Here is a 12,187-nt window from a genome sequence, read left to right as displayed (position 1 = left end):
CATTTTCTTGTGATCTTGTAGTTACGAGTGTTTCACAAACTGACTCATCTTTACCTAGAAACCTTTGTACAGCAGGTCATGAAGTAAGGAAAAAAAAAATGAAAGGGGAGAGGGCTGCTGTCCCACAGCTTGCTTTTAGTCTAAGTTAAGAACAAACACAGTGCAGAGCTCTAGCGTGCACTTCTCGTCATTTTTATTTTCCACTGAAGGATAAGATAAACTCTTGTATTATAAGATAAACTAATACGCAGTTAGATGTGACAGTTAATAGATTTCACTTCGAAGTGCCAGCTAAGGTTGGCTCATTCAGTTAAAATTTATTTCATCTTGAGCAAGCTGTTCATGAAGCCGTGCACTGGAGTGCTCTTGGTTGCGTGGACCAAGATCTCTGCATCTTCTTGCAGACTTCAGATAAAAAGCGAAGTTAGTAATTACTATGGAATAATGCTTGAAGATTCTTAATTCTCAGGGTTTTGTTTCTGGGGTATACCAGAGAAAAAAATCCCCAGACACATCAGTAGAAATCTAAGTATTCAAGGAGAGGTTTGCAGTAGATTTCTGCTTTCACGGACACGATTAGCCAGCAGTATGAAAAGTCTGGCCACTCCCCAGCACCAATGTTGCTGGAGTCCTGAGCTATTAAATGTGGATGCAGCTCTACTGGTGGATAATTCCATTCCTGGTAGGATTTGCTCCTCCTCTCTGCCTGTAGTTTCTGGTATCAGTACAAAGCACAACCTCACTGATGTACCCTGAGTCCACAGCAGGAGTATTTTGCCAGCGTGCTGGTGTAAAACTGTCAGAGGGCTCTTAGGGTAGCTATTAATTTAGATGCTGTTAGTCAGATATATGCTGTTTTGAATGAGTCTTAGACAAATCATGATCAGCTAAGTTGTTGAGAGAGGAGTAGGTGCAAATTCTGTAATCACGGGCTGATTAGGCAGTGGCCCGTCTCTCATCTCTCCGCAGCAGAGGCAGAAGGGAAGCAGCGGGATACACACTTCTGCACCATTTGAAATTCTAAAGGGCTAAAACAAAACGTGCGGTTCTGATATCAGACCCAATTAAGGGAGGTATGAATGAACCCTTAACTGCCAATTAGCAGGAATGCACGCATCAAGTTTTCCAAATGTGCAAACACAGAAGCTGCACATCATCTGACCTGTGGTGCTCGTAGTCTGAACGAAGAGACCTGAAATCTGCTCACAGACATGACTGCAGCCGCTAGTGTCTGGTTTGTTGCCTTTGCTTATTTGACCTTCACCTTTCTAATTTCAGCGTGCAGCTGAGATCTGACTTGGACTCTGCTGCTTTTACAGCTGTAGCCAGGTTCACATGATCAGTTGGGGTTTAATAGATGGCTCTGACTAATAATAAGACCCAGTCCTTTAGTCTTTACTCAGATTTTATTGAGTTCCTACCTGGCCAAATTTCTATTGAAATTTATTTATTTTTAATCCTGTTATTTTCTTTGAAGTATATTTAATCCAATCTTTTTTTTTTTTTTTTTTTTTTTTTTTTAAGTTTATTAATATATTTAATCTACCATTGCAAGTGGAATTTATAAACAGACTAAAACAAAGGGTGCTGTGCACTCTTGTGGGGCAAGTTTGTTCCACTTCTTTCTCTGCCATGTCAGGAGAGGTTAAAGGAAAGCAGCAGGAAAAGAGGAATGTTTTTTTCTGGTAGGGGAAATAATGCAGCACAAGATTCTCAGAACAAAACAGCTTTCAAGTGAAACAGAAGAGAGCATGGAGTGATAACTTTAAGCCCAGGGAATCCCTTAGCTCATGTTAAATTAAGCAACGTGCACTTAATGGTTGTCCTCAGGTCTTTGTTAGTACAGTAAGCACAGATAGCACGAGTGATCAAGAACGAAGAAGTCGTATCAAGACACTGCAGTGTATCACAAACTGCAGAGTAAGTCATATCTGTCAGTCAGCTGGGCAAACAAGTAAGAAATTCTATCTGGTGGGTTAGCAAAGCACTTGTCTTCCTAATAATAGCTATGCTCTTGAAAAGTCCTGCTTGGCAGAACCTCTCTGCAAAGGTGGAGTGTGGTCCTTCACTGTTGTATTTTTTAGGCAACAAATAGGTCAAGAGGAAACAAAACATCATTACTTGCTTTCAGCTCTAGTATTTAGCCAGATTTCAATATCTATCAGGTTGCTTTCAGGCAGGTTGCTTCCTAGTTATGAATGTGTTTTTTTTTTATTATTTTTTTAGTGAAAACCTATTTATTTTTTTCCATAATTATTTTTTTTCCTGCAATACACAAGTTCCTATGAACTCAGTAAAAGACAAGCCTTTGAATTTTATTTTATTTATTTATTTATTTGTCCTCAGTATTGCACAGAAGGTTTCTCCTTTAGCTTTCTGACTTTGGTGTTAGTCCTTGCTCCTGTTCTTCTTTACTCTTTGTCTATCAGTTTGTTCTTTCACGTATGCATTTGCACACAGTGCCTCCAATTAAAATTATAGCCTCCAAGTGTGCTGTATTGGGTCTTCAGAAAAATCCTTGATGTTTCTAATTAAACTTTGCAGTGTAATACGTCTTGGAAAACAGCATCTAATTGTTTTAACTACCTCATTTTATATAGCAGTTGGTGCTTTTTACATCTTCTGTAAATTGAAAATGGTGGTTACGCTCAGCTCACCTGAGCTAAAGGTAGGTTTCTAAGCAATGTGTGCTGCTACAACAAAAGAGCTCCAAAATGCATCCCATTGTGGACGTTATTTGTAGTGAAATGACTCTCATCTAGGGATATATCAAGAAGTGGTGCTTTGTCCTTACTGTGGGGACTTAAGGAGTGTGTTCCATGTTCTACATTGGCCAGGCAGCAAACAAAGCTAGGAAGAAAAGTCTTCCACGTGTACGTGATAAAAACAAAGATGGCTTTGGAAGCAAGTTGCTTTAATCAAAGTAAAATCCATAAAAGCTTGGAGGGAGACTTGTGCGTGCTATCTCGTGAAGACAATCAGCTGGAGACAGAAAGGGCTTCCTTGGGAAAGAGAAGGGAGAATCCCACGACTCACTGAGGGCTCATGGAATACCACCCCTTCTGAAGTAAGGCAGAGACCACTGTATGGGTGGTGTTCTCCTTTCAAACTGATTTCTAGCCATAAGCTGTCTAATAAAAAAAAAAAATAAAATAAAAAATCCTGGACAGTTTTCTGTTGCAGTGTCTGAAACTGCCCTTATTTTGAATCACACTTGCCGAAAGGGCAGTTTTACTTGCAACCAGACTTTCATGATACAAAGTCACATTCAGAGAAAACAGGGATGGGTAAGCTAGGGTAAAAAAGCGTATACTTGCAAATACACTTGCAATTTATAAAATACTGTATTGACAGAACAATTGTGGTTGTTTCCTTTGCTTGCAAGTTAAGTAAAATCAATTTATCAGCACCTGCATATTGGTGATTTCGTAGGAGAATTTTTAGAAGCCTCCTCAATCCATTGCTAGTTTTGGGCATTCACTACCTGAAGTCACAGCAATCTACTGCCTGCCATCTATCCACCTCCCTCCTAGCGGTTCTCTATTATGATGACTTGTCACCATTCACTCCGTAATTACATTTTCAAGGTTATTTCCATCTCTACTCCTGATGTCTCCAAAGCACATACATTCAGACCGATTCATTTCTGACAACCAAGTCTACTTTTCTCCAATAATATCTTTAATATGAGCATTTATCTTCTTTTCTGTCCAGGAGATATGCAAGAGTCTTTGCTTGCACCACATCTCAAAAGCTTCAATTTTCTTCCTGTCACTATTAATAATTTCCCAGGATTCACATTCATGAATTGCTACAGCAAAAAATTAAGTATTTCACTAGTCGAGTCTTTCTCCATTTTGAGGTGAAATGTTTTTTCAGGCTTATATAAGGAAAGCCATGGCCGAATTAACTATTTTTCAACATTTTCCAGTTTCTATTGGACAGGTTCTGATTGGATATATTTGATTCCAGGTAATTGAATTCACGAACAGTCTCTGTAGCTAGACCATTAAGCATAAAGTTAGCTCATATTCTATTTTTATTAATTAAGTATAGTTACTTTATTTATGGCACATTCAAGACTAGCTTGTATTTTCATTAACTTTTTATTGGCTCTCTGATACTTGCTGCACAGCACAAGCATTTGTGACAAAGAGCACTAAGTCATCAGCCTACGGTCTCTTAAAAGGAGTCTATTGCAAATCCAACTTTTCAGTTCTGAAAAGTCCTTCACAGATTTATTTATATTTTTTCCCCAGCCAGGTTATGAGGAAATCTGCAGTTAGCTGCAGTTGCAACAGTAGCATATGGCTCTCTGTTTGCTCGATATTTTTTGAAAAACGAGATGGATTTGGGGAATTTCTGAGTGCGTGGGACCACTCCTAGATGAAATACAACCAAGAAAATTGGGTAAGTTTGGTCATTTATTTATCCCACAACAGCTGCCCACTGAAGGGGAGATGATAAGAACTCTTCCCCAGTTAGATGGGGACTGTTCTATGATGTGTTAAAAATAAGAACACGTGTGGTACTAAAGTTCTGATTAAGAGGCTTCTTCAGGAGAAGTATTGATTGTATTTGTAATGCTGCTGTTCCTCATTCTTTCGCAAGTACAATGCCTGCTGCTTGCAGTAAAGAAAAGAATGATATGAAACTTTACAAATGAGTACAGATCGGGAATTTACCATTATGGTCAAAGAAAGACGTTTGATGAATGGATGCAAAATCTCAGAGCTGTAATGTAATGATGGGGTCCCTTCATCATGATGGATAGATATGTTGCGTACTCTTCAGAGCCTTAAAAAAAGGGTTGCTTTTATCATACTCAGGGAAGCATCAAAGTGTTTGGGTATGACTTGAAGCAATAGAATCATTACAATTTGCCTTTGAACAAAGTCAGGAAATGTATTGATCACATAGGTTTATGCTGCTAGAAAAGCAGCTAATGATGGCTCAGTCAATGTGTTCTGTGAACAGCTTGAGGGAATGTTCATTAAAACCTGACACCATGTATGCCACTACACCATTTGGGAACCTGAATGTAAAAGCTGGAATTTCAAACCCTTGCAAAGAACAATTTGAATTTACAAAATACAATAGCATATGTGAATTCTGCAGCACCAGTCATTTCACCCTTACAATGCTTCTTTGGCTAATGCGTGGGATTTTTACATCCATGCAGGTTATGACAGCATGACAATGGAGCACGCTGACAACACAGTGATCATCAGCATGGAGCTTCGAGCGTCACTGGAAGAACACTTTCCTAAATTCAGGATGTGTGGTGAACCACAGCATGTATGCATTTAGTACAAAATTAATTCTCAATATGCTCTTTCACACATCTCTTCCTTCTGGTCCCTTGTCTAGAATACATGAGAACTGTGTGACTTTTGTCCCAAATAGTGTGGTCAGAGGTGAAAGAGGAAAATACATCAGATGATGTTTGGAGTAAAAAGAACTCTCTTGTTTTCTCGAATGTGCTGGTGCATGGTGTTCAATAACAGCAATACTGGTCAATAGAGAAGGTGACTGAGTTTATCTGAGCCAGCTCCTGAATGGGTATTTAACAAAGTGGACCATGAATGTGTGTCTAAGGAGAGGACAAAATACTGGTTATTAAGCAGACAAAGCCAGAAGTAGGCTAGACAAGGCAAGAGCAAACACAGAAATGAGAAAAGCATAGTCTCGACAGGCATGAATGCTTAGCCATACAAAAGTTGTGCTCACAGTAGCAACATTACTAACCAAAAATTTGCTGTGTCCGAATATTGGAAAGTCCACGATGATATGGTCACAGAACATTATGATATTGAATGCCAACAGAGAGATTCTTTTTGTAAAGTGGAGTGATATGTATCCACTTACAATTTTACCAACATCTAATAGCACTATTTATATCCTATCTGAATTTGGCAAGGCAGCTCATGTGTACTCTGTGTAATATACTGTAACTACACTGTATGAAGTGCATAAGCACTTGCTTTCTTGGTACTGTTCTTTTTATCTTCCAGACACAGCGTATTTATGCCTAGTCTTTTATATTTTCAGTTAAGCACATGCTAAAACTGTCAGCCTCCTTTATCTGACAGTATTAAGAAGGCAGACAAAGATTTTTAGCAGGCATGTGAACATTTTAAGCTGCTACTTTATATGTACTCATTTTTTGATTATGGGATTTATATTTGATCAATATTTTTTAAACTTCCTTCAAGATCTGCTCAGCAGCCATCTGTAATCTAGCACATGGAGAAAAAAACTTGAGTGAACCAGTTTCTTCATTAATTTTCAGTATCATTGAGTTATGACACTGCCTTGGTTCAATTAGTCAGGCTTCTATCCTTGCTTCAAAAACTGTAAGAGCATGTTCTCTCACAGAGCTTTATAGTAAAAAAGATTTAAATGGAAGAATAAGTTGATAAATCAAACAGATTCTGGATATAGTAAGAACAGAACAACATTACTTATAGGGGAAGAAAACGTTAGGTAACCTAACTCACAAGAGGTCCTTTAGCCCCCTAAGCAAGTAGCTTCATGTAGCAAGGAAGAAATAAGACTAAATAAGTACACATGTGCTGACATAATCTATGAATAAATAAATAAATAATAATAAAAAAGAGCTTTACAGTTTCCTGAATTCAAGCTAATTTGCAGTAATATTTAGTCTGCTGTACCAACCCACAGTTTTGGGGTTTGTCTCTGTTTTCCTTTCTAAAAGGATTTTCCCATGGCCCATTGCCAGATATGAGAAGTGGGAACACAAGAAAACATATGAATGAGCAGGAGAAATGGTAGGAATTGAGATGAACACGTGGTAGAGAATCTGGAGCTGGCTGAGCATCAGGGAGATTCGTGTGAGTGAAAAAAAAAAAAAAGTAGAGAGAGAGAAGGTGAAAAAAATAGCCCCGAGTGAATTGCAGGTATATTTTAAATATCATTGTTTATGATCAGTAAGTACACTGTTGCCAAATTCAGGCTGAACCGGAGAAGCCAAATTCTGCAAACAATACAATTAAATGCTCTCCTACATATCTTAAAACTAGTTACACCTACGGTTAATATTTACTTAATATCAACCTCCTTTCTAGTTTGATTTTGGCTTTGCATATTTGGAAGCTACAAAAAGTCTTCTCTGAAACTAGATGAAAGAACTTGCCATATTTTTACGAATCAGAGCATACTAGTAAAATCCAAAGTTAAAAAAGAGATTGTTGTGGATTTTTTTCTCCCGTTTATATACGAAGGGGAGTTCCAGGTCAGCTGAAGAGCTGCATCAAAATATATAGGGAGTTTTTGTTTCTGCATGCCTGCTTGCTGTTTTGAGCCTCCCATGGCTAGTAAATGTCTTCTTGCTGAACCTGGGGAAGAACACGTATGTGACAGCAGCTGTAGTTGTCCTTGGGAGTAATACAGCCTGCCAGCCACAAAAGGGAGAACCTGACTGTTTAGACTGCTGACAGGTAAATTAAACAAACCTAACACAGAGAAATGTTGTTTCTCTTACACTTCATTTCTAATAATAGGTTTAAACATAATCCGGATAGAGATTTGCTTTGTATGTGCCTTTAATCACTGCTGATTTTGAAAAGTGGATGTGTAAGCAGCAATTAGAAGGGTCCAAAAAGATTCACCAGGAGTCATCAGAGGCATGAACTGCATAATGCTGGTGGGGAGAGTAACTGCTAACACATGTATGGATGAGGGAAAATTTATGATTTGTTTTTCTGACAAGTATTTAACCATTTTCAATTTCTACTCTTCAGTACTGTGTAGTATATATAGTTTATTTTTAGTATGTAGTAAATGGTCCTGTTCATAACAAAAAATTATGTGAAGATAAAATTCTTCTTTGTTTTCAAAGTGCCCATTGTTCTCTCCTAACCATCACCACTGCGTAGGAGAAATCACACCTCAGGACTAGAAGAAGTGCATGGAAGAAATGAATTAATCCTCTTTCAATGTTAAGTTACTGTGTTCTTTCTTCCAGGTTTTTGTGAGTGTAAACAAGAAGAGTCAAGTAATTGAAACAGTTCAGTGTTTGATTATCTATTTGGAGAAAGCTTAAACATGTTTTCATGCAAGTTGTATTAACAGTTTTGTTTTTTCTTTTTTTTTGGTTGTCTATTACAGATGGGCCCACATCCAAATTGCAACATCCTGAGTTGTGTGTGAGCTAAATCTGGTTACAGATACAGATCTGAATATCATGAGCAGGGTGGAGTGGAGCTTGTGTTATGATCTGACTCCCTCGGCCTGGTGACTTGGATTTGGCATGAGTTTGGCGTGTCCAGGCTGACACTCATTTTTTACCTAGCCCCCAAATAAATGGGAAACTGGAGGCTGTCCTGTAAATGAGTGACTGGTGCGTTATGTCTTTGAAACCATAGGGTGGTCCTTAGCTGCCTGCAGCACTCTACATTTCAGTTTCTTTTGTTGGTGGTGTTATTCACTGGGAAAGAATGTGGCCCCATTTCCAGTGACAGAGGGTGTGAAATGTTAAAAAGTAGAAGCGCTGAGTGGATTTTGAAGAGACAAAAAAAAAAAGTCAGAATTTACAGGAAAGGAAAAAGCCCAGTAGTTCCCTATTCAGCAGTGACCAAAAAACCATGGAGCCAGTTTCCTATTTAAATAATTGAGATACTGTCATGTGACAGTTACACAGAATCACATACTGAACAAAGAATTTCCTTAAAAAAAAAAAAAAAAAAGATGTAGTCTATGCAGCTGTTTTTAAATGCACAGCACTCCCTGCTCCCTTCCCCCCTGTCCTTGGCTTCTTGTCTCAGTGTAAGAAGTACAGCATACAAGTTATTCAAGTTTAGAAACTAGTTAGTGAAATTGAATTCATAAATGAGTGCTAGTGGTTTTAGACTATAAAATGTTTCCTAATTTATTTTTATAAGCAGCTGGAATACTTCTCTGATATTCATGATAGAGGTTAAGTTGAAGGTTTGCTGTAGACAGACTTTTTTTTTTTTTTTGTAAGAATGGTGATTGAGGAACGTTGACACCACACAGGATACATTAAAGATGCCTGTGCTTATATAGCATGTATAGCATATGCTTATATCACGTCGAATTTTGACCTCAGAAAATTTTGTGAAATATGAAGGCCCAGGTCAGATCTGTAATTGAAGATAAGGCCTCTAAGAAACACTTTGCTGAAAGAAAGCAAATAGATTTTTGTATGTTTTTTAGTCTCTTATTAGTTGAAGGGCAGTTGCTGTGAGGCAAACAGATTTATAAATGAGTAGTGATTGTCAAGAAATTAACTTCTGGTAAATGATTGGTACAGATCCTGGAGCCGAGTCTTTCTTGACAAGTAAAAGCATTTCATCATTCAAGTGGCATTAATAAATAAGTAACTGAAACTTGCCTGAAATTCAGGGTTGTACTTAACATTAGATTTACTTAGATATTCCATTCTGCAGCAAGGTCCAATGTATGAATATTTTAAAATCTCTGAATCAGAGCAGTAGAACAGTAGGTACCTCCAAACTTTCAGTAGAATGAAAATACTTTTTTTTTTCTTTTTCTTTTTCTTTTTTTTTTAATCTAGAGTCACTCAAAGGTTTTTATGATTATTTTTTCAGGATTTTAGTAAGGTTAAATGGACGGATTAACATCAAAGAACAAACAAACAAACAACAAAATATCCACCACCATAAAATATGAAAATACATAAACTATAAAAGCAGACAAATTTGTAGTTGAAAAGATATTGCATAATCAAAAGAAAACAGTAACTAATAGCTCTTTTTAACTTTGCTTTATAAAGCCAAATTTAAATTGTCTTTTTCAGTAAATGATTTTTTTTTTCGAATGTTTAATTCTTCATCTCAAAATGACTTGATCGCATTAAGTGAACTTGGAGGTAATATATTTGGGGAAATGCACCTGTTTTATTCTAAGCAGAATGGTTATTTTTGGTGATACATAATACCTTAGTGTGCTGAAATCTTAATATGGGCAAGGTAGTTTGTAGTTTTTATATGTTATTGGAGTAAAGGCAAACAGGTAGGAATATAAAATGACTTTAACCCTCTGGTACCCATCACAGTACATTTTTTCCAGGTAAAAGATAAAAGCTTCCTTCCCTTTCTGCCTCTGTCCCTATTTTCCTTAGTGAAGACATGGTCCCAACATAGGATGATGTGGATTTAGCAGGTATGACTTATACTAGGGATCTGATTCTGAATAAGTTCAACTGCCCAAGAAAATAAAATGCTTAAGTTTCATACTGAAAATTTATTGAACGATGTTAGTTCTGTTTTCACGTAGAAAATTGTAACCCAGTTCCAAACCAGAGCAATTCCTTCTGCACCTCTGGCTACCATGGTGCAGCAGCTGCCCAACGCAGCTTCCCTGCAGGCTGAAGACCTGGAGATTTCCTGTCCCAGGGCAGAGTTCTTGCAGCTCTGGCTTTACCAGTGAATGGAGATACTGGGATACTGTTCCTTAGAAATGTCTTCTTTCTTGGTCAACGTACAAATTGTTTTGTAAAAAACAGTAAGTAAACATCCTGGTCTAATTGCAGTTCAGATAACAGCACTAGGCTTGCAGAGTTTCTGCAGTTTCAACTGGATTGCATATTTACACCTGTTAACCTGTTCTGTGGCATTGCATGGTGTGGTGAAACAGCTGTTGCATTGTGTTTGAGAGGTGGGCTCAGCCAACCGAGCCATAAAATGGATCTCCTATGTTTTTTGTTTAAGGACATGTGTTGTGGATGGTAAAAGTTACAGAAGTGTCAAACATTGTTCCTTTTTTCTTTTACCCAGGTATGCTTGGTCTAATTATTGCAGTGATATAAATGAAGTCTGATCTTCTAAATATTACAAATGTACAGTTTTACTCCTTGCCTTGTTCTTAGACCATGTCTTAAATATATTGGTCTCTAAGACCACAAATATTAAATTTGCTGTGGGATAGGATTGATGCAGTTTTCCAAAATAAAGTCAGTAATATCCAACAGATAAAAACATGACAGTTTCAATAACACCCAGCTTATTACTTTTTATCATACTTCAGGGGAGCATATTAAGCATAACTTGTTTTTCCTTTCCCTGGTTTCAACAGATCAGGATGGATTTTTGATATCTATGAAATTTGACATATCAGATTGATGAAAACAGCGCAGCAGAGAACATCCAATACATGAATCTGATTCATCACAAATCAAAACTGAAACGTGAGTTTATTCCAAATTCAGAAAGTCTTTGTGGCAGGGAGGCTTCTTTCGGCCATACAAGCATGATCTCACTCTTTGCCTGCAGAAAAGACACAATTAAGTATAATTCTTTACTTCTTGGATTACAGCATTTGTTTTCATCATCTCTCCCTATCTCCTTTCCAAAAACCCAAGCATCTTTGTACTTTGTATGTTCTTGCGATGTTTATCAGGTCTAATAAGCAAATTTTATTTATGTTCTGCAATATATCTAGAATCTCTCTTTAAAGTTCAAGTACTTTACTTGAATACTAGCAACATGTTGCTTTAGAATGCCTTTTAAACACAAAATTGAAAACTCATACAACTACTAACTTTCAGCAGTGAACTCATACAATCCTTTGATAGTTTACTGATGGGTACATGAACCCATCATGAACAAGTGTTGACTTGTTAACTAACTTGTCAATTCATGATTCATTAGTGGTAATGCTGGAATTAGTCTGACCTGCTCACCTAAAATCTTGATCTTATTGAAGCCAGCTGAATTTTTGCTGTTGTCTTCAGTGGGGCAAACATTGCCCCACAATCTATTTTTTTGCTGCTTCTAAATAGTAATTTTTCCTCACTTAAAATAATGCTGAAATAGGACCCTGTATAAAAGGAATGAATGCATTGTTTCAATATAGGTGCAGAAAAATGTGTTATTTGGAATGAAACAAACGTATATGTGAATAAATTAACATTACTGCAGTGATTCTAACTGAACAGTTAATTTCTATGGTTAACTAAGGAGCCATTAGCTGTATGGAATAGAGGATCAGGGTACTTCAAGTACAGAAGTAAGATGTGGAGTCCCTTTATGGAGATAAAACACTGTAATTCACTATGCATTTGATATAAATCTGGAGAGGGCTGGAGGAGAAGAGACAGCTGTGTGACTTATTCTGCAAACATTTATTTATATAAAGCTTCTCTCTCTCCCCATTCTCTCTCTCTCTCTTTTTAAATTTTACT

The sequence above is a fragment of the Netta rufina genome (genome assembly GCF_964035555.1).
Source record: "Netta rufina genome assembly, chromosome: 4".
Lineage (NCBI taxonomy): Eukaryota > Metazoa > Chordata > Aves > Anseriformes > Anatidae > Netta > Netta rufina.
The sequence above is the reverse complement of the archived record's forward strand: the minus strand, read 5'-3'. Positions refer to the sequence as shown.